The sequence below is a fragment of the Ranitomeya variabilis genome, chromosome 1 (genome assembly GCF_051348905.1).
Source record: "Ranitomeya variabilis isolate aRanVar5 chromosome 1, aRanVar5.hap1, whole genome shotgun sequence".
Lineage (NCBI taxonomy): Eukaryota > Metazoa > Chordata > Amphibia > Anura > Dendrobatidae > Ranitomeya > Ranitomeya variabilis.
In genome coordinates this window covers 663,476,948-663,503,869 of record NC_135232.1, presented here as the reverse complement: position 1 = coordinate 663,503,869, position 26,922 = coordinate 663,476,948, and the positions used below count along the sequence as shown (strand labels likewise).

Here is a 26,922-nt window from a genome sequence, read left to right as displayed (position 1 = left end):
CCACCTTGGCTATGGGAACATCTACCTTAGAAATTTCTTCCCATGTCTTGATCTCCTCTGGATCAAATGGAAGACGGTTTTTAAACTCTCTAGACATCACCAACCTACGTTCCGCATCTCTCCATTCCTGTGATAAAATACGGCGAATATGGTCGCTCACCGGGAACACTGTTTGTTCTTGATGTGTGAGACCTCCAAACATCTGATCTTGTCTAGATCTTGGACGTGGATCTTCCTTTATCTGCATGGTACTTCTGACCGCTTGAACCAGCTCTTCTGTGTCTTCTACCGGAAAGTAATACCTTCTCCCTTGTTCCTGTTCCAATGGCAATTCTCCTTCTTCCTGGTCAAAATCTCTGTATTCCGACTCTGCTTCTTAAGAACCCTCCTGGTCTTCCTGTTCTGGATCCCTTCTTGGTCTCTTACGAGCCGGACTTGGACTGCTCCTATCCCGTTGAGACAGAGGCCAACGAATTTTGGATCTCCTCTCGGATTAGACTCCTCATCTCCGATAACATTGCTGGTTGTTCATCCCTGACAACCTTAGTGATACAAGAACTGCAGAGAGCTTTCTTGTATGCTTCTGAAAGCTTCACATTGCACATGGAGCATCTCTTAGATTTTGCTACCACTTTGCCCGACTTTTTTGCCTGAGAGAGGGGAGCCTGAGTGGCCTCTTTATCCTACAATAAGAATAAGAACGGCTCAGTCTGCGTGCGATCCTATGTAAGTAATCTGCGCACTGCGCACTTACCCCGGTCTCCTCATTTCTGTCCTCCACATTCTCTGTTGAGAAATGCCCCGTATAAATAAGCTTTTTTATACAAGCAACAAAATGAGGGATATAGCAGCATCTGCCGCACTCACCCTTAGTCTCCGGCATTCTTTCCCACAGTCTGGCTAGCACAGACCCACAACTCTTGTGTCCTGTAGCCAAAACGCTTCTCCACAATTCAAATCTGGTGCTCCTTACTCCAGAAGGAACGCTGAATGAAACGCTGCGGCGCTCTGTGTTTAGCGCCTTTAAGGACGCTCACTTCCACGTTCCACCAGGTGGAACGCACGCTGAGATGCCGGGAGGAGAGGGCGTCAGGCGCGCCCCCGGATATGACGTCACCTTACCTGTGCTGATACCGGAAGCACTGTCCGGTATGATTTCTTACTGCCGCGTTCCACGCTGTGGAACGCCCGCTGCTGGCGCCGGATATTTCTCCATGCGGCGCCTCTTCTCCTGGCACCTGAACCGAGAGCCTCCCCCTGAGAGGAAGCGGTTCAACCCAGGAGCTCGTCTGCTCGACTGGTCTCTGGGCAGAGGGACTCCCCACCGGGAAGTTTCTGCCTGGGGCTTAATACTGTGGGGGAAGGATATTGGCCTAGCCGCACGATCCCCCCGGTCTGGTGAGTCTTCACGCTGTATAGCGCTGCTCTTCTCGTGTGTCCCTCCATGCAGGGACAGGAAAAACACTGAGGGGAAAGGTGGTGGAGTGGGACCTTTTAACCTCTCGTGTTGTGTTTCCTGTCCCTGCAAGGAGGAGGAGGACGTCCTCCAATGTGCTGTCAGGGGGACATCCTGGAAAAGGTGATAAGGGGGGGGGGAATATACAGGTGCCGTCATGGGTTCCGGAAAAACAGGCTACCGGTAAGCAACCTTGGTGTTTTCCCTTCCCCCATGACAGCACACCTGAGAGACTTTTGTAGAATGAAACCTTAGGGAGGGACCACCGCTTGAAGTACCCTTCTACCAAAGATTAGGTCAGCAGAGGAGGAAAGATCTAGCCGGTAGTGTTTGAAAAAAGTTGAGGGTGAGGACCAGGTAGCGGCCTTGCAAATTTGGTCAATCGATACCTCAGCTTTCTCTGCCCAGGAGGTAGCCACGACTCTGGTGGAGTGAGCCTTGATGCCATCAGGAACCGGAGTGCCACTCGCAGAATAGGATAGACTAATGGCCTCCCTGATCCATCTAGCAATGGTACTTTTAGCTACCCCACACCCTTTTTTACTACCCTGAAAGGCTACAAATAGGGTTTGGTCTTTCCTCCACTGACTAGTAATGGTCATGTATTGTAACATAGATCTTCTTACATCTAACATATGGAACTTTTGTTCCCCAGGATTTTTAGGATTATTACAAAACGATGGTAAAGTAATCTCCTGACTCCTATGGAATTTTAGGACCACCTTGGGGAGATATGCCGGGTCTGGTCTTAGAATTATCCTGTCGTCAAAAGCCTAAGTATAAGGAGGGCATATCGACAGAGCTTGTAAATCACCTACCCTACAGGCCGGTTGTTAGGGCTACCAGTAGGACCGTTTTCAGGGTGAGTAATTTAGGTGACAACTCCTGCAAAGGCTTAAAAGGGTCTTTTGTTAAGGCTAAGACTAAATTTAGATCCCAAGGAGGGATTTTTGGGATAATACCCGGCCTATACCTGCCACAGGATTTTATGAATCGTGAAACCCACCAATTTGATGCTAGGTTGCAGTTGTATAGGGCCCCCAAGGCTGAGACTTGAACCTTAAGCGTGCTAGTTGCTAATCCGAGTTGCAACCCTGCCTGCAGGAACTCTAGGATGGGTCCCACTGGAGCTACATCCCCCAACGGTTCACCCAGGAAGTCAAGAAACTTTTTCCACGTCCTACCGTAGATTCTAGATGTTATAAGCTTTCTGCTTTTCAAAAGGGTGGAGACTAACCCTGGTGAGAATCCTTGGCGACTCAGTAACGCCCTCTCAAATTCCAGGCTGCCAGATGGAAGCTCTTCACCTGAGAGTGGGTCACTGGTCCCTGGGTTAACAGGTCCGGAACTTCTGGCAGAATCCATGGGTCTGTTAATGACATCTGCCCTAGAAGGGAGAACCATGGCCTTCTTGGCCAGAATGGAGCTATGAGTATTACTTTTGCTCGGTCTTCTCCGATTTTCCGGACTACTGTTGGAATCATCACTATCGGGGGAATGCGTAGGCCAGAGAGAACCTCCATGGTATTAGCAGGGCATCTACTGCAAAAGGATGTTCTCTTGGGTTTAGGGAGCAAAATATTTTGACTTTGTGTGAGGTGGCAAATAAGTCTATTTCTGGTGTTCCCCAGGCTTGTATTATTTGTGGGAAAACCTTGGGGTTCAAGGACCATTCCCCCTGTCTCAGACCTCTGCAACTAAGGAAGTCTGCCTGTGTGTTTTCTACACCCCTTATGTGTAGTGCTGTGAGGGATGACAGGTGTTATTCTGCCAACTGGAAAAGTAGATTTGACACCTCCATGAGGCCCCAGGACCTCGTCCCCCCTTGGTGATTGATATAAGCCACCACTGCTCGATTGTCCATCATGATTTGAGTATGGCGGCCCTGGAGCAAGGGGAGAAAATGTTTCAAGGCCTTTTCCACTGCCCATAGTTCTTTTCCGTTTGAGCCATGATTCCTTTCTTGGAAGGACCAGGTTCCTTGTACTGAATGAGACCTCAGATGAGCCCCCAACCTATACCGCTTGCGTCGGTCGTGATGATGTCTTTGACTGGTTTCTGCCACTGGACCCCCATTGTAAGATGTTCCCTCACAGTCCACCAAATTAGGGAATCTCTTACACCCTGAGAAAGACCGATTTCCTTCCAAATGCCCTCAATAGTTTCTGAGCTGACAGAACTTCCCACTGCAGTTGTCTCAGGTGAAATTGTGCCCATCCTACAGCCGGAATGCAAGACGTTAATGAGCCTAGTAGGGACATTGCTTTTCTTAGGGTCATCGCTGGCTGATGTATTGCTGTACTGGTCAAGTTGATTATTTTGGCTACTTTGTTCTCCAGAAGGAGGCAGAGCTGATGCTTGGAGTTCAGTATTAATCCTAGGAAGGACTGCACTTTTACTGGAACTAACTTTGATTTGGGGATATTTATTATCCATCCCAGCTTTATTAGAGTTGATGTTACAACTCTTACTTGATGGGAGCAATGGGTCTTTGTCCTCTCTACCACAAGGAAGTCGTCCAGGTATGGGACAATCACTACATCCCGGGATCGGAGGTATGACATTACCTCTACCATCACCTTGGTGAAGACCCTGGGAGCTGTAGACAGGCCGAATGGAAGGGCTGTATATTGGTAATGCTTCACTTGGTTTTGTGTTATGGTTACCCCAATGACCATGGGAAAAAAATGCAAAACGGACTAGCTCTCGGGTGATGGAAACTAAGGTCGACCGTGACCTGAACCTGACCCAACACTTACAGTAGCCGGGGGATGTACCTACGATGCCCTAGACACCACGCGCCAGCCGGAGATCTAACTACCCCTATAAGAGGAATATACAGGCCTGCCTTACCTCCAGTGAGGAACCCCAAAAGATGATAGTAGGCCCCCACAGATATTGACGGTGAGTTCAGAGGAAATGACATACGTAGGATGAACAGCAGATTTAGCACAGTGAGGTCCGCTTACTAGATAGCAGAAGGACAGGAAAGAGTTACTTCACGGTCGACCTAAAAATCACTATTCAAAAACACCATCCAGAAATTACTTTAAACTCCAGTGACAACTCATGCCACTGGAGTAGTAATTTTCTGTCCACAAGAGCTTCCAGCACTGAAGAGTAACATTGCAGATAGCTGGACAAAAATAGCAAAACAAGAAACAAAATTCAACTTAGCTGAACTGGAACTTGAGGCAGGTGAATGCAACAGAATGCTACTAGCACATTGTTGGCCGGCATGTGACTAACAGCCAAGCAGCCTTAAATAGGAAACTCCCCAAGAGGGTGGCGACAGGTAATCAGAGATGGAGGAAGGCACATAAGAGACACTACCATAACAGACCACCGGGGGAGCCCACAAACCGAATTCACAACAGTACCCCCCCCTTAAGGAGGGGGCACCGAACCCTCACCAGAACCACCAGGGCGACCTGGATGAGCACTATGAAATGCACGAACCAAATCGGGAGCATGAACATCGGATGCTGTCACCCAAGAATTATCCTCCTGGCCATAACCTTTCCACTTAACCAGATACTGAAGTTTCCGTCTGGAAACACGGGAGTCCAAGATCTTTTCCACCACATACTCCAATTCACCCTCAACCAACACAGGAGCAGGTGGATCAGCAGAAGGAACAACCGGTACCTCATACCTCCGCAATAATGACCGATGGAAAACATTATGGATATTAAAAGATGCTGGGAGGTCCAAACGAAAGGACACAGGATTAAGAACCTCCAGAATCCTATAAGGGCCGATAAACCGAGGCTTAAACTTAGGAGACGAGACCTTCATAGGAACAAATCGAGAAGACAGCCACACCAGGTCCCCAACACAAAGACGAGGACCAATACGCCGATGACGATTAGTGAACTGTTGAGTCTTCTCCTGGGACAACTTCAGATTGTCCACAACCTGTCCCCAAATCTGATGCATCCTATCAACCACAGCATCCACTCCAGGACAATCCGAAGACTCCAATTGACCGGACGAAAACCGAGGGTGAAACCCTGAATTACAAAAAAATGGAGAAACCAAAGTGGCAGAACTAGCCCGATTGTTAAGGGCAAACTCTGCCAATGGCAAAAAGTCAAGCCAATCATCCTGATCAGCGGACACAAAACACCTCAAGTAAGTCTCCAAGGTCTGATTAGTACGCTCAGTCTGGCCATTAGTCTGAGGATGGAATGCAGACGAAAAAGACAAATCGATACCCATCCTGGCACAGAACGTCCGCCAAAATCTAGACACAAACTGAGTACCCCTGTCAGACACTATATTCTCAGGAATACCATGCAAACGCACCACATTCTGAAAAAATAGAGGAACCAACTCAGAGGAGGAGGGCAATTTGGGTAAAGGTACCAAATGAACCATCTTGGAAAAACGGTCACAAATCACCCAGATGACAGACATCCTACGAGAAACCGGAAGGTCAGAAATAAAGTCCATAGAGATGTGCGTCCAAGGCCTCTTAGGAATAGGCAAGGGCAACAACAACCCACTGGCCCTAGAACAGCAGGGCTTGGCCCGAGCACAAACATCACAAGACTGCACAAACATGCGCACATCTCGAGACAAAGAAGGCCACCAGAAGGACCTAGACACCAAATCCCTGGTGCCAAAAATTCCAGGATGACCTGTCAACGCGGAAGAATGAACCTCCGAGATAACTCTACTGGTCCAATCATCAGGGACAAACAGTCTACCAGGCGGACAGCGATCAGGCCTATCCACCTGAAACTCCTGCAAAGAACGCCGCAGGTCTGGGGAGACAGCTGACAATATCACCCCATCCTTCAGGATGCCGGTAGGTTCGGAATCACCAGGCGAGTCAGGCTCAAAACTCCTAGAGAGGGCATCCGCCCTCACATTCTTGGACCCAGGCAGATATGACACCACAAAGTTAAATCGGGAGAAAAACAACGACCAGCGCGCCTGTCTAGGATTCAGACGCCTGGCCGACTCAAGATAAATTAGATTCTTGTGGTCAGTGAGGACCACCACCTGGTGTCTAGCACCCTCAAGCCAATGACGCCACTCCTCAAACGCCCACTTCATGGCCAGAAGTTCCCGATTTCCCACATCATAATTTCGCTCAGCGGGCGAAAACTTTCGGGAGAAAAACGCACATGGTCTCATTACTGAGCAGTCAGGATCTTTCTGCGACAAAACTGCACCTGCTCCGATCTCCGAAGCATCCACCTCAACCTGGAACGGAAGTAACACATCAGGTTGGCGCAACACAGGAGCGGAAGAAAAGCGACGCTTAAGCTCTTGAAAGGCCTCCACAGCCGCAGAGGACCAATTAGCAACATCAGCACCCTTTTTGGTCAAATCAGTCAAAGGTTTAGCAATGGCAGAAAAACCCGCTATAAATCGGCGATAGAAATTAGCAAAACCCAAGAACTTTTGCAGACTCTTCAAAGAAGTAGGTTGCATCCAATCACAAATAGCCTGGACCTTGACAGGGTCCATCTCCATAGATGAAGGGGAAAAAATATATCCCAAAAAGGAAATTCTCTGAACTCCAAAACTACACTTTGAGCCCTTTACAAAAAGAGAATTAGCTCGCAAAACCTGAAAAACTCTCCTGACCTGTTGAACGTGAGATTCCCAGTCCTCCGAAAAAACAAGAATATCATCCAAATACACAATCATAAACTTATCCAGATATTCACGGAAAATATCGTGCATAAAGGACTGAAAAACGGAAGGGGCATTTGCGAGACCGAAAGGCATTACCAAATACTCAAAATGGCCTTCAGGCGTATTAAATGCGGTCTTCCACTCATCCCCCTGCTTAATCCGCACCAAATTATACGCACCACGTAGATCGATCTTAGTGAACCACTTAGCCCCCTTTATACGAGCAAACAGATCAGTCAGTAAAGGTAACGGGTACTGGTATTTAACTGTAATCTTATTCAAAAGTCGATAGTCGATACAAGGTCTCAATGAACCATCCTTTTTACCTACAAAGAAAAATCCTGCCCCTAGTGGAGACAACGAGGGGCGAATATGACCCTTTTCCAAGGATTCTCTGATATACTCCCGCATAGCAGTATGTTCAGGTACAGACAAATTAAACAAGCGACCCTTAGGAAACTTACTACCGGGGATCAATTCAATAGCGCAGTCACACTCTCTGTGGGGAGGGAGAGAATCAACTTTAGGTTCTTGAAAGACATCATAAAAATCTGACAGAAATGCTGGGATCTCAGAGGGAGTAGATGAAGAAATAGGAACCAAAGGTGCATCCCCATGAATACCCCGACATCCCCAGCTCAACACAGACATAGATTTCCAGTCCAAGACGGGATTATGAATCTGTAACCATGGTAATCCAAGCACTAAGACATCATGTAGGTTATATAATACAAGGAAACGAATAATCTCCTGATGGTCTGGGGTGAGACGCATAGTCACTTGTGTCCAATATTGTGGTTTATTGCTAGCCAAAGGTGTAGAATCAATACCCTTCAGGGGAATAGAAACTTCCAACGGCTCCAAATCAAACCCACAACGCTTGGCAAAGGACCAATCCATGAGACTCAGAGCGGCGCCAGAATCCACATAAGCATTCACAGTCACAGATGATAAGGTACAAATCAATGTCACGGACAAAAGAAATTTTGACTGCAAGGTACCTGTAGAAAAAGATTTATCAACCTTTTTATCAACCTTATTTATACGTTTAGAGCATGCTGATATAACATGAGCTGGATCTCCACAGTAGAAGCACAATCCATTTTTGCGCCTGTAATTTTGACGTTCGCCTCTAGACAAAACACGATCGCATTGCATATGCTCCAATGCCTTTTCAGAGGTCACCGCCAAATGGTGCACAGGTCTTTGCTCAGAAGACACCGCCATATGGTGCACAGGTTTTTGCTCAGAAGATACCGCCATATGGTGCACAGATTCTTCCTCAGAAGACCCCGCCATATGGTGCACAGATTTGCGCTCCCGCAAACGCCGATCAATCTGGATAGCCAATTTCATGGCATCATTCAGACCTGTAGGCACAGGGAACCCCACCATGACATCCTTCACGGCATCAGAGAGACCTTCTCTGAAATTAGCTGCTAAAGCGCACTCATTCCATTTAGTAAGCACCGACCATTTACGGAATTTCTGGCAGTATATCTCAGCTTCATCTTGCCCTTGGGAAAGAGCTATCAAGGCTTTCTCAGCCAAAATCTCTAAATTAGGTTCTTCATAAAGCAACCCCAAAGCCTGAAAAAACGCATCTACATTTAACAACGCAGGATCCCCTGGCGATAATGCAAATGCCCAACTTTGTGGGTCGCCGCGCAGTAGAGAGATAACAATTTTAACTTGTTGAGTCTGATCACCAGCAGAGTGAGATCTCAGAGACAAAAACAATTTGCAATTTTCTCTGAAACTCAAAAACCGGGATCTGTCTCCGGTAAAGTATTCAGGCAGAGGAATCTTAGGTTCAGACATTGGAGCACGTATAACAAAATCTTGTAGGTTCTGTACTTTTGTCGTAAGGTTATTCAAACCCGCAACTAAACTCTGTGGATCCATGTTTCAGATGGGTGTAACCCAAGCATTCAGAGGTTAAGAGGAGAGGAGAAAAAAAAAAAAGGCTGAAGACTGCAGTTTAAGCAAGGAATACAAATGATCCAACTAAGGTGCACTTTCAAACACAGAAAAAAAACCTTTTCTTCTCCTTCCTACTTTAGTGCATATTTTAACACATAGATTTTTTATATGGCCGGCCAAACTGTTATGGTTACCCCAATGACCATGGGAAAAAAATGCAAAACGGACTAGCTCTCGGGTGATGGAAACTAAGGTCGACCGTGACCTGAACCTGACCCAACACTTACAGTAGCCGGGGGATGTACCTACGATGCCCTAGACACCACGCGCCAGCCGGAGATCTAACTACCCCTATAAGAGGAATATACAGGCCTGCCTTACCTCCAGTGAGGAACCCCAAAAGATGATAGTAGGCCCCCACAGATATTGACGGTGAGTTCAGAGGAAATGACATACGTAGGATGAACAGCAGATTTAGCACAGTGAGGTCCGCTTACTAGATAGCAGAAGGACAGGAAAGAGTTACTTCACGGTCGACCTAAAAATCACTATTCAAAAACACCATCCAGAAATTACTTTAAACTCCAGTGACAACTCATGCCACTGGAGTAGTAATTTTCTGTCCACAAGAGCTTCCAGCACTGAAGAGTAACATTGCAGATAGCTGGACAAAAATAGCAAAACAAGAAACAAAATTCAACTTAGCTGAACTGGAACTTGAGGCAGGTGAATGCAACAGAATGCTACTAGCACATTGTTGGCCGGCATGTGACTAACAGCCAAGCAGCCTTAAATAGGAAACTCCCCAAGAGGGTGGCGACAGGTAATCAGAGATGGAGGAAGGCACATAAGAGACACTACCATAACAGACCACCGGGGGAGCCCACAAACCGAATTCACAACAGTTTTGTATGTAGAGCGCTACTTTCAAGTATTTCCGATATTCCGGATGTAGTGGGATATGATAATATGCATCTTTTAAGTCTATTACTGCCATGAAGCAGTGAGGGAACAGAAGTTTTGTGGTTGTGTTGATGGACTCCATCTTGAAGGAGTAGTTCTCTACTGATTGAGCTTTCTTAGATTGACTATGGTTCTCCAGGAGCCATCTGGTTATTGTATCAGAAAGAGGGGAGTGTAAAACCCCCTTCCTTCCTCCCGAGCCGGGACTTCCTGCAACACATTTTTGTGATCAAGTCCAAGGACTTCTGTTTCCAGAGCAGATTGCTCCTGCTGGGACTTCCTCCGGGGAGTTATTACAAAATTGTGCCTGGGTGGACGGATGAATTTTATTTTTAAGCTGTCTTTGATAATGTTTAAAACCCAGGTGCTCGGGAGATGTTTATGCAGGCCGGAAAGAAGAGGGAGAGCCTTCCTCCAACCTCTGATGTAATGTCATCGGGAGGATTGTTTTGCTGATGTAGAGGGCCCTTTGAACAGATGCCCGATCCCCTTTTATCTTTAAAGTCCCAATTTCTCCTATCTCCTGGGGGGCGACCTCTGTTAAATCTTCTCCGAAAGAAAGGTTTTTGGGGGTCTCTAGAGAAACTTGGAAAGGCTTTCTATCTCCTGCATGTTCCAAGATCTCTTCTAGCTTTTTTCCAAAGAGGAATTGACCATCGCATGGGATGAAGCACAGTTTATATTTAGACGACAAATCCCCTTGACATCCTTTAAGCCATAGGGCTCTCCTTGCCGCATTGGACAAGCCCGCTGCTCTAGCTGTTAATCTTGCAGAATCCGCAGAGGAATCTGCCAAAAAAGCTACTGCTCCTTGCACTAAAGGTACCGTCACATTAAGCGACGCTGCAGCGATAGCGACAGCGATGCCGATCGCTGCAGCGTCGCTGTTTGGTCGCTGGAGAGCTGTCACACAGACCGCTCTCCAGCGACCAACGATGCCGAGGTCCCCGGGTAACCAGGGTAAGCATCGGGTTGCTAAGCGCAGGGCCGCGCTTAGTAACCCGATGTTTACCCTGGTTACCAGTGTAAAAGTTAAAAAAACAAACACATACTCACCAGCGCGTCCCCCAGCCTCCGCTTCCTGACACTGACTGAGCTCCGGCCCTAACAGCACAGCGGTGACGTCACCGCTGTGCTTTCACTTTCAGTTTAGGGCCGGCGCTCAGTCAGTGTCAGGAAGCAGAGGCTGGGGGACGCGCTGGTGAGTATGTGCTGTTTGTTTTTTTAACTTTTACGCTGGTAACCAGGGTAAACATCGGGTTACTAAGCGCGGCCCTGCGCTTAGTAACCCGATGTTTACCCTGGTTACCAGTGTAAAATATCGCTGGTATCCTTGCTTTTGCTGTCAAACACGGCGATACACGGCGACCTAGCGACCAAATAAAGTGCAGACCTTCTAGCAGCGACCAGCAATTTCACAGCGGGATCCAGATCGCTGCTGCGTGTCAAATACAGCGATATCGCTATCCAGGTCGCTGCAACGTCACGGATCGCTGGCGATATCGCCTAGTGTGACGGTACCTTAAGGATATATTCACAAGGATATCACTTCTAGGAACTTTATCCCTTAGATGATCTTCTATCTGCTGCAGCCAGACCATGAGAGCACGAGCTGTACATGTCCCAGCTATTGCTGGTTTCAAGCCCCCAGCCGAAGCTTCCCAGATGTGTCTCAAAAAACTATCTGCTTTTTTGTCAAGCGGGTCTTTTAGGACACCTGAATCTTCTAATGCAATGGACGATTTTTTCAAAGATTTGGCCACCACACCGTCAATTTTAGGGATTTTCTCCCAGGATTCGGAGTCTTTTTCCTCAAAAGGATATCTCCTTTTTGATGAACAGAAAAAATGGACCCTGTTACCATAAGGGTGACATTCACGTAGATCACTCACCACCGCTGACAGTCAAGGGTACCGGTTTCGGAGGCTGGACAGATGCACCTGCAGCGTCCCTTCTGGACACCGAAGAGTCTTGCCAGACAGGACGACTGCTGCTCCTACCACTTGAGCGGCTGCTCCTGGTATGCTGGTGGCTCAGCAAGGCATCTGACGAGAGCTCCTGATGCGGCTGCTGCTGCTGTGATGGCGGCTGCTGCTGCTGCTTTTGCCCCACTTCCATGATGAAGCTTTTGGGCATGAGCGCATCTTCTGTGGTCATCTCCCCTTTTATGGGGGATCCACTGCACTCCCCGCCTCCTCCGGTGCCCAATGGTGGCCCCTCCCCTCCTCTGCTGCGCTGCCAGAGTCCTTTTACACTGGCAGGCATTTTCTTCATGGGCGCTGCCATCTTGGATCCGGCGCCCGCCTCCGATGTCACGCAGGAACGCAAGAGTGCCTTGAGCGTGACGCCAGATGGGCGACCCGGAAACGGCCGCCGCACCTGGATGCCGGCAGAGAGAGGAGAGCAGCGTGGCAGCCACTGAAGGAACCGGGCCATCCGACCGTGCTGCATGGACGCCCGCTCGGACGCAAAGCCCCGGAGGACCTGTGGACATCCAGAACCCAAACACTGACGCACAGGCGCTGCCTGTTCTTCCACGCCGGGACGGGTACTGGTAAAGTGGAAACTTCTCTGCCGTGTTCCGCCCTTTTATTTTCAGTAGGGTTTCCTGTCCTGACTGGGCGGATACCCTCTCAGGTGTGCCGTCAAGGGGGGGAGGGGGGAAGGGAAAATATGGCCACACAGTGCTCCATACTGTATAATGGCCCCACATGATGCTGCGTACAGTATAATGGCCACACATTATGCTCCATACTCAACGGCAGAGAAAAACACCCGAAATAAGTCCAAAGATAGAATAAAATCTAAATTTTATTTGATAAATAACAAATTTAATAAAAAGGAGGGAAAAATAGGTGGGGACAATACCAGAACTAGAGGGGCACACCAAATGTATGCTGCCCAAATACAGTCTCCAAATAAGACCCTCCAAAAAAAAAAATGGTTACCTTATAACACACTGCAGAGTCCCCAGGATGCGCCCGACCCCGACATGCGTTTCGGCGTCTGCCTTCGTCAGGGGATGCGCATCCTGGGGACTCTGCAGTGTGCTTTAAGGTAACCGGTTTTTTTTGGAGGGTCTTATTTGGAGACTATTTCGGCAGCATACATTTATACATATATTATCACTTGGTATTGTATCTTCCAGCGATTGTGCTGGTTTTTCTCCATCCCTCGCCACAGTATGCATTTGCACTTCAATATTATTACCTTACCTATGCCACTTTTTGTACGCACTTTTATTGCACTTTTTCTGGAATGGCAGCATATTTAATAATTCCTCTAGTTAATTAATTGTTGCACATGTGCACTGCCATTTCCTATTTTATGTATTTATGTATTCATTTATTCTATGCTACTCAATACTCTGCAGTTTGTCAGTCCCTTTGGTGTGCCCCTCTAGTTCGGGTATTGTCCCCACCTATTTTTCCCTCCTTTTTATTATTTTGTTATTTATCAAATAAAATTTTGATTTTATTCTATCTTTGGATTTATTTGGGGTGTTTTTCTCTGTTGTTGATTATACTTTCCAATTGTAGTTTGTTGAACCATCCATGTAATCACACACAGGCGGGTATCTTTTACTTTACTATATCTCAGATACTGTCCCAGATATTTTGTGTGTGTATTTTGCTTTGAGTTTTTTTTTTTCAATTATGATGCTCCATACTGTATAATGGCCACACAGTGCTCCAAACTGTATAATGGCCACACATGATGCTGTGTGCAGAATAATGGCCACACATGATGCTGCGTACAGTATAATGGCCAAACATTGCTCCATACTGTATAATGGCCACACATGACGCTGCATACAGAATAATGGTCCCACATGATGCTAAATACTGTATAATGGTCACAGTGCTCCATACTGTGTAATGGCTCCACATGCTCAATACTATATAAATGGCCACAGTTGTACATACTGTATAATGGCCCCACATGATGCTGCGTACAGTATAATGGCCCCACATGATGCTCCATACTGTATAATAGCCACACAGTGCTCCATACTGTATAATGGCCCCACATGATGCTGCGTTCAGTATAATGGCCACACGACGATGCCAGTGTACAGTCGGGGCTGTAGATGTGTCCCAACAGCTCTGCTTACAATGCAGGCAAAGATTTCACTACCTGTCGCTGCTCACACTGCTGCCTCACAGATCCTGCACATTGCAGTGTAGCCCAGCTCTGTGAACTCTGCATGCACTCAGTCAACACCACTATCTACTGGCTCCACTCCTGTCATATATAGAGGGATAGCTATAGAAAATTATATAATATATATATATATATATATATACACACACATATATACATAGTTCTGACCAAAAGTTTGGACATACCTCATTTAAAGATTTTTCTGCATTTTCATGACTATGAAAATTGTACATTCACACTGAAGGCATTAAAACTATGAATTAACACATGTGGAATTATATACTTAAAGAGAACCTGTCACCCCCAAAATCGATGGTGAGGTAAGCTCACCGGCATCAGGGGCTTATCTACAGCATTCTGTAATGCTGTAGATAAGCCCCCGATGTTACCTGAAAGAGGAAAAATAGAGGTTATAATATACTCACCTGGGCTGTCCCGCTGCTGGTCCTCGGTCAAATGGGCGTCTCAGGTCCGCTCCGGCGCCTCCTATCTTCATTCCATGACGTCCTCTTCTGGTCTCCGCGCCGTGTCTTCGGCGCAGGCGTACTTTGTCTGCCCTGTTGAGGGCAGAGCAAAGTACTGCAGTGCGCAGGCACCGGGCCTCTCTGACCTTACCGGCGCCTGCGCACTGCAGTACTTTGCTCTGCCCTCAACAGGGCAGACAAAGTACGCCTGCGCCGGAGTAGCGGTGCGAAGACCAGAAGAGGACGTCATGGAATGAAGATGGGAGGCGCTGTACCGGACCCGAGACGCCCATCGCAGCGGGACCGCCCCTGCGTGAGTATAATCTAACGTCTTTCTTCTCTTTCAGGTAACATCGGCGGCTTATCTACAGCATTACAGAATGCTGTAGATAAGCCCCTGATGCCGGTGAGCTTACCTCACCATCGATTTTGGGGTTGACAGGTTCGCTTTAACAAAAAAGTGTGAAACAACTGAAATTATGTTTTATATTATAGGTTCTTCAAAGTAGCCACCTTTTGCTTTGATGACTGCTTTGCACACTCTTGGCATTCTCTTGATGAGCTTCAAGATGTAGTCTCCGGGAATGGTTTTCACTTCACAGGTGTGCCCTGTCAGGTTTAATAAGTGGGATTTCTTGCCTTATAAATGGGGTTGGGACCATCAGTTGTGTTGTGCAGAAGTCTGGTGGATACACAGCTGATAGTCCTACTGAATAGACTGTTAGAATTTGTATTATAGCAAGAAAAAGGCAGCTAAGTAAAGAAAAACGAGTGGCCATCATTACTTTAAGAAATGAGGGTCAGTCATTCCAAAAAAATTGGGAAAACCTTGATAGAGTCCCTAAGGGCAGTGGCAAAAACCATCAAACCTTTGGTCTGTACTAATATGGATTGCTCTAACTGCTGCCACTACTCCTGGTTATAATGCCTTGTACTGTAAGCACAGCATAGCAGGGGCAGCTGCATATATGTACACGTACACACGTACCTCAGAAGGTCCTCTCTCCCTCTCAACCTCCGGAGAAGACTATACGGAGGGGTCGTGGCCTAATACAAGGGGGCATGTCTGCTGCTTCTGCTGGCTGTGCGGGAGAAGCAGAGTCTCGTGCGGGACTGCAAGGCACAGCCTCAAAATCGGGACAGTTAAACAGTATGAGGGACAGTTGGGAGCTATGAGATTAGGAGATGGCAGTTACTACTGAAATGATTCTATGTAGATAACAGGGGGAGGAGTGGAGAAGAGCTCTGCCTCCAACTCCTCCTTCCTCCCAACTACATAGAAATGTATCCACCGAGGGAAAACAAGTAGGTGGGAAGGTGCACTGATTTGTTTAGCCACACCAAGGGTGCACCAAGCCACTGAACTTGGTTTTAACAATCATTTTGTGATGGCAGACTCCTAAATGTGTGGGGGTTCTAGCAGTTAGAGTCGCACTGACACCAAGAATGTGGTTCTTATTCATTTGCTAGGAAAGAGCTATGGTTACGCATGCACACCCCTTCTCTATTCCACGAAGAAACATTGATGTTTTCCAAGCTTTACTTTTCACATGTCTAATGGTGATATATCAATATTTGTGGCCAAACGTTTTTCTGTATTGTCATTTAAAAAACAGAACTTAACACATGAGCAACTTATGGGCAAATACGTTAAGGGTATGTGCAGACGTTCAGGAATTGGTAGAGCTTTGGACGCAGCACATGTCCGCTGCGTCCAAAGCGCTGCCAGCTATTGAGCACAGGTGAATCCGCATGTGTTTACTGAATCGTGCGGATTCACCACGTCTGTGTACACACCATGTACAAGTGAAATTTATCTTGCAGAGGCTATCTCTGCAAGATAAATAGACACGCTGCGGTCTGGAAAGACGCATGTCCCTTTCCGCAGGTGAGCCACGGGCGTCTCTGGATGTATAGTGGGCATGAGATTTCTTGAAATCCCTCCACTATGCTGTAACATCTGGCTGCTGCGGGCTGGACGCTGTGCAAATACGCAGCGTCCAAGTAGACTGTTTCTAGCATTGCTCAAAACAGTTGCATTGAACGTGACCGGAAACAGTCTAGTCAGAATGTGGCCGAGAGAAAGCATTTAACAAAGTTGCTGTCACATGACTGCAGTTCCCAGTGCAGGCACTGGAGAAACCTTAAACTTTGTAGTTTTAGACTGGAAAAACCCTTCAAAGAGTTATTTCCTCACATTTTGCAGCATTAAAAACTGCACATGGAAAAACGGCTGAAAATACAAATAATATTTTACAATCAGCTCTCAGAGATTTGCATACACCCGCTGGCAGAATTTTTTTTTTTTTTTTTTAACCAATAACAGTCTGGGGGGAAAAAAATAGTACAAAGTTTGTGTTTTTATTTTACCATGAAGCTCTGTCTCACAGAGGTACCAAGACACCAGTTAACATGAGGCTTTGAGGGCTGAAAGGTTAATCTTATTCATCCTTTCAAAGAAACTAGAGAGAGAAAGGGCTGGATAGACATGGATAATGAAGCAGAAAAATGCGTAGGAGGGGGCATGCGTAAGAGAAAAGACATTAATGCCATCTACTCTACTATAATTCAAGCCCAGATCAAATAGTTATAGTCCAGGACCAAACACCAGCAATGCTAAAAATAAGTCACAAAGGCAAGAACCAGAATAGAATAGAATAGAATAGATCATGCTCACCCATACTACGACTACACATACTGTAACTAGTGCTCTCCAGTTCTCAACACGTAAATGTTGCGTAACTAGAGGAAAGACGCGACTATCCTCCTTGTAGAGCTTCAATGGAAGCGATACATGCTGGTGGGCGATTGTGCCATATATAATGTGCCATACTATTTAGGCATTGGGCTGTACATATGGTACAACAATGCATCAACAGAATGGTTGCACAGTGGCATTCTATACTATTATATGATGATTTTATGTGCGGCAGGCTTGTCAAAAATTTCTGTGGCTGTCCCTTTCATCTGAATTAGTCTACGCTCCCACAAGGGGTTTTTGATGTTGCTTATTTTTGAAAAAAAATGCAAGTAACCTATTTTAATTAAAAAGCGCAGAAAATCTGCAACATCAAAAAAAACTCACCAAAAGCTTATCGTTTGAAAGTAGCCTAAAGCTTACAGAAATCCAATGTGCATGAAGCAAAAAAGACATTCAGGTGAAAGGATAGCAGAAAATTCTGCCATGTGAACATCCCCTTACACACCAGCCATTCATAACCGCAAGGCTTAAGACATTTCTAAAAACAGAACAGTAGTAGTCAATGTATACGAAATATGGACCAGAATGACAGTCACATGATCCTCCATTATAGAAGTTCACATTCGGTTTTCCCAATTTTGCACGTACCCCTGAAAAGTTGAGTCACATAAGCAAATCTCATCGGATTTCCAGCCGAGATCTGCAGCACATTGCAGTATCATCAGTCAGAATTCATGACAAGGCACCAACTAAGGTTTTCTTGCAAAGAATGATCCTTTATACAGTATTTTATACAATATGTGACGTCAGTACAAACCGTAAGCGGGGAGTCGGGATTTTACTGCATAGGAATCAGCTGTAAAATCCCAGATAAACAAGAAGACACATTGCAGCTTTCAGAATGACGTCTCACGAAGTAATGAACCAATGTCAAGCAATGTATATACATAAACCTTACACTACTAAACACCATACAAAAGAAACATTTGTTACACAATATTTACCAATAGACTAAAACCGATTGTATCGTATTACATTGTATCATTATCAATCTCGCCACAGATGTTATAAAGAGTATTGATCCAGCTGTCAATCATGTATATTATAAGGTGCTGAGCTCCTGCTCACCATGCTGGATGGGCGGCTGTTTCCTCCAGGGTCTCCGGGGGGGGGCTTGCACTTTAGCTTCCTATTACTTCCAGCCTTTCCATTCAATCTGTTCTTCTCTACTCAATGCCATCTCCATCTCCTCCTGAGCTGTGTCTACATCTAGTGTCCAACTCCATCTAGCACTTGTCTAATGATGAAAACCTGTAGCCTTTTCTTATATTCCCCGGTCCATCGCCCAGTTTATATGGTCAGACACCTATATATAATAAGCTCCATCCCTGTGGTTGAGTTGATTACATGAACATCCCAGATCCCTAGCTTTCCTGGGTTGATCTCTATGGTGGTACCTCAGCTGCACGCTTGCTTGCTTGTATGTATGTATGTGACCTCTCCTGCAGCCTGCAGCCTGCTAGAATATAGCTAACCAATCACTGCTCATAGGGGCGGGTTTCAATGGAAAAGTTCTTAACCTCTTCATGACCAACCACAGTTAACCGCACATGTCGACAATCTCAAGTATTGTGATGCACTGGAAGTCTGGAATCAAGCAAGCATGCAGCTTTGTTGATTATTTTTTTATTTTTTTTTTTAAGCTAAAACCAGAAAATATTTATGTTGGAAAAAATATAATATATGAAAACACTCCTGGATTTGGAGTAAATGCAAGTGTGATTTGGCCTAAAGAATATTAGGTTGTTGCGTAGGTTAGTAATTTGATAATAGACTATTGTGAACAGCTGCATTTGGTTGTATGTATAGTAGGATATCAGCAAGGATTTCAGACTTCAGACTAGCCAAGCTAGCGGCTCCCCAAGGCAAATGATTCCCCTGTTCTTTGTGCATGTTAACACACTGCACATTTATTACTGATATTTACGGTTTTTATTTCTGTAGCACCATCATATTCCGCAGCTTTTTTCAGACATTATTAGGACTGTCCGCATTGGGGTTTATAATCTAGATTCACCATCACTAGGTATTTGGAATGAAACCGGAGAACCTGGCAGAAACTCTCACAAACATGGGGAGAACATAGAAGCTCATTGCAGATGTTGTCCTCGATGGGTTTTGAACCCAAGAGCCCAGAGCTGCAAGACCACCGTGCTAACCACTGAGCCACCAAGCTGACCAACTATTTTATACAGTTGCAAGGAGTTTGTAAAAAAAATCCCTTCAGTTGAACTCCATGGTTAAAAACACATTTGAATTACCTTTTCCCCTATTTTAAGTAAAAAAAGCTTTTTGATATTGTAATATTTCAAAATATAAAATTTATTTAATCTACAATGGAAACTCTAAGAAAAAAAAAAAAAAAAAAAAAGAAGTAGGAATTAGTCCTACCGATAACGTTTCCAGGAGTCCATCATGACAGCACCACCAGGAGGTTGGCCTTCATATCCTTGATAGGAACAGGAGCATAGAAGAGGTTAAATAGCCCCTCCCACCATCACCCTTCAGTGTCTTTTTCCAAGTACCAGACCAGGATGGGTGCAATGCTATTTTATTGAATTTCCTACTACAGATGTTTACACCACAAATCATATAGGAAATCTAAGGGAGGGAATTTAAGGGGTGATGTCATGATGGACTCCTGGTAACAACATTACCGGTAGGACTAATTCCTACTTTCCAGGACGTCCCTCCTGACAGCACCACAAGGAGAAGTACAAAAAACTCCTATTTGGGGGGGGGGCGGATATTTACTGCATGGAGGACTTTATTCCCAAAGGCCGTTTGTTGGTTTGACAGAACGTCCAATTTATTATGCCTACAAAAAGTATTTAATCTAGACCAGGTTGCGGCCCTGCAGATTTGGTCCATGGATGCCCCTGCACTCTCAGCCCATGAAGCAGAGACTGCTCTCAGCGAGTGAGCCCTGAGGCCTTCCGGTGCAGTTTTCCCCGCCTAGGTGTATGCTGCGGTAATGGTAGATTTTAGACATCTTGCCAAGGTGGCTTTCGATGCCCTCTTCCTTCTATTTTTTCCCGCCATCTGAACGAAGAGGTTCAAATTTATTCTCCAGCTTTCCGTGAGTTTTAGTTATTGTAGGACTGTCCTTTTAACATCCAAAGAGTGGAAAGAGCATTCTCTCTCGTTCTTATAGTCTTGGCAGAAGGTGGGCAATATAATCTCCTGATTCCTGTTAAAGTCAGTTACCACCTTGGGAAGAAAGGCAGGATCCAATCTTAAAATGATACAGTCCTCCTGGATCTCAAGGAAAGGGTCTCTTACGGAGAGGGCCTGGATCTCCCCTATACGTCGTGCTGAGGTTATTGCCACCAGGAAAACCGCTTTGAGTGTTACCGATCTGAGGTCTTCTTGGTCTAGAGGTTCATAAGGCTTCTGTCGTAACTCATTTAGGACTAAAATTGAGGTCCCAAGGAGGAATAGAACTACTTATTTTGGGTCTCATACGTTGAGTGGCCCTAATAAATCTTACTACCCAGGGGTGCTCAGAGGATAATCGAAAAAGGACCCCAGCGCTGAAATCTGTACTTTAAGTGTACTAGGTTTTAGACCCTTGTCGAAGCCAGCCTGAAGAAAGTCTAGAACCTGAGGGATATTAGGATCCTGATTAAGGGATATTGGGCCTGCACAGTGTGAGCAACATTTCTTCCAGACCTTAACCCCTTCCCGACATTTGACGTACTATCCCGTCGAGGTGGGGTGGGCCCGTATGACCGCCGACGGGATAGTACGTCATAGCCGATCGGCCGCGCTCACGGGGGGAGCGCGGCCGATCGCGGCCGGGTGTCGGCTGCATATCGCAGCTGACATCCGGCACTATGTGCCAGGAGCGGTCACGGACCGCCCCCGGCACATTAACCCCCGGCACACCGCGATCAAACATGATCGCGATGTGCCGGCGATGCAGGGAAGCATCGCGCAGGGAGAGGGCTCCCTGCGGGCTTCCCTGAGCCCCCCGCAGCAACGCGATGTGATCGCGTTGCTGCGAGGGTCTTACCTCCCTCCCTGCCTGCTCCAGACCCGGATCCAAGATGGCCGCGGATCCGGGTCCTGCAGGGAGGGAGGTGGCTTCACAGACGCCTGCTCAGAGCAGGCACTGTGAAGCAGCCTGCACTTCTCGCAGATCGGTGATCTGTCAGAGTGCTATGCAAACTGGCAGATCACCGATCTGTATTGTCCCCCCCTGGGGCAAAGTAAAAAAGTAAAAAAAAAAATTTCCAAATGTGTAAAAAAATATTCCAAAATAATGAAAAAAAAAAAAAAAATATTATTCCCATAAATACATTTCTTTATCTAAATAAAAAAAAAAAAACAATAAAAGTACACATATTTAGTATCGCCACGTCCGTAACGACCCAACCTATAAAACTGCCACACTAGTTAACCCCTTCAGTAAACACCGTAAGAAAAAAAAAAAAAAAACGAGGCAAAAAACAACGCTTTATTACCATACCGCCGAACAAAAAGTGGAATAACACGCGATCAAAAAGACTGATATAAATATCCATGGTACCGCTGAAAACGTCATCTTGTCCCGCAAAAAACAAGCCGCCATACAGCATCATCAGCAAAAAAATAAAAAAGTTATAGTCCTGAGAATAAAGCGATACCAAAATAATTATTTTTTCTATAAAATAGTTTTTATCGTATAAAAGCGCCAAAACATAAAAAAAATGATATAAATGAGATATCGCTGTAATCGTACTGACCCGACGAATAAAACTGCTTTATCAATTTTACCAAACCCGGAACGGTATAAACGCCTCTCCCAAAAGAAATTCATGAATAGCAGGTTTTTGGTCATTCTGCCTCACAAAAATCGGAATAAAAAGCGATCAAAAACGGTCACGTGTCCGAAAATGTTACCAATAAAAACGTCAACTCGTCCCGCAAAAAACAAGACCTCACATGACTCTGTGGAGCAAATGTGGAAAAATTATAGGTCTCAAAATGTGGAGACGCAAAAACTTTTTTGCTATAAAAAGCGTCGCTGGTTTCACACTTCCGTTTTTGTCTGCAGCGTTTTTTGCACAAAAAAACGCATGCGTTTTTTCCCTATATTTAACATTGAAAACGCATGCGGTTTTTTTGTACGCGTTTGGTCGCGTTTTCAAACGCATGCGGTTTTTTTCTGCATGCGTTCATTTTCAGAAATACAACCTGCAGTATTTTCTTGCGTTTTTAAGCACATGCGTTTGTTTGCGTTAAAAACGCATGCATTTTAATCGAAAAAAACAGAAAACACACTGAAAAGCCACCCACCACCATCAAGGTGATAAAGGGATCCAAACCCTAACCCTAACTCTACCCCTAACCTCACCCCTAACCGTTTAATGAACATTTTCTGACAGTCATAGTGCCACGTATTTCAGTGCCACGTATTTCAGTGCCACGTATTTCAGTGCCATGTATTTCAGTGCCACGTATCACGTATTTCAGTGCCACGTGTTTCAGTGCCACGTATTTCAGTGCCACGTATCACGTATTTCAGTGCCACATATTTTAGTACCACGTATTTCAGTTGCACGTATTTCAGTGCCACGTATTTCAGTGCCACGTATTTCAGTGCCACGTATCACGTATTTCAGTGCCACGTGTTTCAGTGCCACGTATTTAAGTGCCACGTATCACATATTTCAGTGCCACAAATTTCAGTGCCACGTATTTCAGTGCCACGTATTTCAGTGCCACGTATTTCAGTGCCACGTATTTCAGTCACGTTTAGGGTTAGGGTTAGGGGTAGGGTTAGGGTTAGGGCTAGGGTTGGAGGTAAAGTTAGGGTTGGGGCTAAAGTTAGGGTTGGGGCTAAAGTTAGGGTTAGGGTTTGGATTACATTTACGTTTGGATTAGGGTTGGGATTAGAATTATGGGTGTGTCAGGGCTAGGGGTGTGGTTAGGGTTACCGTTGGGATTAGGGTTAGGGGTGTGTTTGGGTTAGGGTTTCAGGTAGAATTGGGGGGTTTCCACTGTCCAGGCACATCAGGGGCTCTCCAAGCGCGACATGGCGTCCAATCTCAATTCCAGCCAATTCTGCGTTGAAAAAGTAAAACAGTGCTCCTTCCCTTCCGAGCTCTCCCGTGCGCCCAAAAAGGGGTTTACCCCAACATATGTGTTATCAGCGTACTCGGGACAAATTGAACAACAACTTCTGGGGTCCAAGTTCTCTTGTTATCCTTAGGAAAATAAAAATTTGGGGGGCTAAAAATCATTTTTGTGGGAAAAAAAAGATGTTTTATTTTCACGGCTCTGCATTATAAACTGTAGTGAAACACTTGGGGGTTCAAAGTTCTCACAACACATCTAGATAAGTTCCTTGGGAGGTCTAGTTTCCAATATGGGGTCACTTGTGGGGGGTTTGTACTGTTTGGGTACATCAGGGGCTCTGCAAATGCAACGTGACGCCTGCAGACCAATCCATTTAAGGCTGCATTCCAAATGGCGCTCCTTCCCTTCCGAGCTCTGTCATGCGCCCAAACAGTGGTTCCCCCCGACATATGGGGTATCAGCGTACTCAGGACAAATTGGACAACAACTTTTGGGGTCTAATTTATCCTGTTACCCTTGTGAAAATACAAAACTGGGGGCTAAAAAATCATTTTTGTGAAAAAAAAAAAAGAATTTTTATTTTCACGGCTTTGCGCTATAAACTTTAGTGAAACACTTGGGGGTTCAAAGTTCTCAAAACACATCTAGATAAGTTCCTTGGGAGGTCTAGTTTCCAATATGGGGTCACTTGTGGGGGGTTTGTACTGTTTGGGTACATCAGGGGCTCTGCAAATGCAACGTGACGGCTGCTGACCAATCCATTTAAGTCTGCATTCCAAATGGCGCTCCTTCCCTTCCGAGCTCTGTCATGCGCCCAAACAGTGGTTCCCCCCCACATATGGGGTATCAGCGTACTCAGGACAAATTGGAAAACAAATTTTGGGGTCCAATTTATTCTGTTACCCTTGTAAAAATACAAAGCTGGGGGCTAAAAAATCATTTTTGAGAAAAAAAAAAAAATTATTTTCACGGCTCTGCGTTATAATCTGTAGTGAAACACTTGGGGGTTCAAAGCTCTCAAAACACATCTAGATAAGTTCCTTAGGGGGTCTACTTTCCAAAATGGTGTCACTTGTAGGGAGTTTCAATGTTTAGGCACATCAGGGGCTCTCCAAACGCAACATGGCGTCCCATCTCAATTCCAGTCAATTTTGCATTGAAAAGTCAAATGGCGCTCCTTCCCTTCCAAGCTCTGCCATGCGCCCAAACAATGGTTTACACCCACATATGGGGTATCAGCGTACTCAGGACAAATTGCACAACATTTTTTGGGGTCCAATTTCTTCTCTTACCCTTGGGAAAATAAAAAATTGGGGGCAAAAAGATCATTTTTGTGAAAAAAATATGATTTTTTATTTTTACGGCTCTGCATTATAAACTTCTGTGAAGCACTTGGTGGGTCAAAGTGCTCACCACACATCTAGATAAGTTCCTTAGGGGGTCTACTTTCCAAAATGGTGTCACTTGTAGGGAGTTTCAATGTTTAGGCACATCAGGGGCTCTCCAAACGCAACATGGTGTCCCATCTCAATTCCAGTCAATTTTGCATTGAAAAGTCAAATGGCGCTCCTTCCCTTCCAAGCTCTGCCATGCGCCCAAACAATGGTTTACACCCACATATGGGGTATCAGCGTACTTAGGACAAATTGCACAACATTTTTTGGGGTCCAATTTCTTCTTACCCTTGGGAAAATAAAAAATTGGGGGCGAAAAGATCATTTTTGTGAAAAAATATGATTTTTTATTTTTACGGCTCTGCATTATAAACTTCTGTGAAGCACTTGGTGGGTCAAAGTGCTCACCACACATCTAGATAAGTTCCTTAGGGGGTCTACTTTCCAAAATGGTGTCACTTGTAGGGAGTTTCAATGTTTAGGCACATCAGGGGCTCTCCAAACGCAACATGGCGTCCCATCTCAATTCCAGTCAATTTTGCATTGAAAAGTCAAATGGCGCTCCTTCCCTTCCAAGCTCTGCCATGCGCCTAAACAATGGTTTACACCCACATATGGGGTATCATCGTACTCAGGACAAATTGTACAACAACTTTGGGGGTCCATTTTCTCCTGTTACCCTTGGTAAAATAAAACAAATTGGAGCTGAAATAAATTTTGTGTGAAAAAAAGTTAAATGTTCATTTTTATTTAAACATTCCAAAAATTCCTGTGAAACACCTGAAGGGTTAATAAACTTCTTGAATGTGGTTTTGAGCACCTTGAGGGGTGCAGTTTTTAGAATGGTGTCACACTTGAGTATTTTCTATCATATAGACCCCTCAAAATGACTTCAAATGAGATGTGGTCCCTAAAAAAAAATGGTGTTGTAAAAATGAGAAATTGCTGGTCAACTTTTAACCCTTATAACTCCGTCACAAAAAAAAATTTTGGTTCCAAAATTGTACTGATGTAAAGTAGACATGTGGGAAATGTTACTTATTAAGTATTTTGCGTGACATATGTCTGTGATTTAAGGGCACAAAAATTCAAAGTTGGAAAATTGCAAAATTTTCAAAATTTTCGCCAAATTTCCATTTTTTTCACAAATAAAGGCAAGTTATATCGAATAAATTTTACCTTTAACATGAAGTACAATATGTCACGAGAAAACAATGTCAGAATCGCCAAGATCCGTCAAAGCGTTCCAGAGTTATAGCCTCATAAAGGGACAGTGGTCAGAATTGTAAAAATTGGCCCGGTCATTAACGTGCAAACCACCCTTGGGGGTGAAGGGGTTAAAAAAAAAAAAAAAAGTATAAGGCTGAGGTAACAGGTTTTCTATTCTTTTTCAGGGGAGATATAACTGACTCCGACAAGCCCCTTAATTTCAGGATCTCCTTTTCAGGATCCAGGCTGAAAGCTGTAAGAACTCTAGATTCTGATGAACAAGAGGGCCCTGCATTAGGAGATTCCGTTGTAATGGTAGGTGAATTGGTTCTTCTAACGCCATTTGTCTCAACACCAGGAACCAGCTTCTTTTGGGCCAGTACGGCACTATTAGAATAACTGCTGTTTGACTTTCCTGGATCTTCCGTAGAACTCTTGGTATTAAGGTCAGTGGAGGGAAGGTGTACGCCAGCTCCATATCCCAGTCCTGTGCTAAGGCATCTACTGCCATCGGGTTGTCTCCTGGATTTAACGAGTAGAAGTCTTTTGTATCTCTCCTTGAGGTGAACAAGTTATTTCTGGGGAACCCCAGACCCTGGTAAGTTGTACGAAAATCTCTTGATTTAAGGCCCACTCTGCAGGATGTATTCTCTTCCCGCTCAGAAAATATGCCACCTGGTTGTTTTCTCCCTTCAGATGTACCGCCGTTAGGGATTTTATATTGAGCTCTGCCAAGGAGAATATGGTCTTTGCTAGATCATGTAGGTGACAGTGCCTCAGACTTTCCTGATGTAGCAGGAAGGAAACAGTAGTCGAGTTGTTACATAATCTTCCTCTGGCATCTCCTCAGCGAACCCCAAACTGCTCTGAGCT

General features: G+C 45.3%; 1 protein-coding gene across 2 annotated transcripts in view; it reads right to left on the bottom strand.

The window, feature by feature from the left end:
- FMN1 (formin 1) overlaps nucleotides 1-26,922 on the bottom strand; it is a 445,090-nt gene that overhangs the window by 401,115 nt on the left and 17,053 nt on the right. Inside the window, exon 1 of one of the 2 annotated variants that reach the window (XM_077263415.1) lies at nucleotides 18,452-18,817. The exons of the other annotated variant lie outside the window; for it this stretch is intronic. The gene's annotated coding sequence lies outside the window, so the exon portion shown is untranslated. Of the gene's footprint in view, nucleotides 1-18,451; nucleotides 18,818-26,922 lie in introns of those variants that run through there. 2 annotated transcript variants of the gene reach the window in all.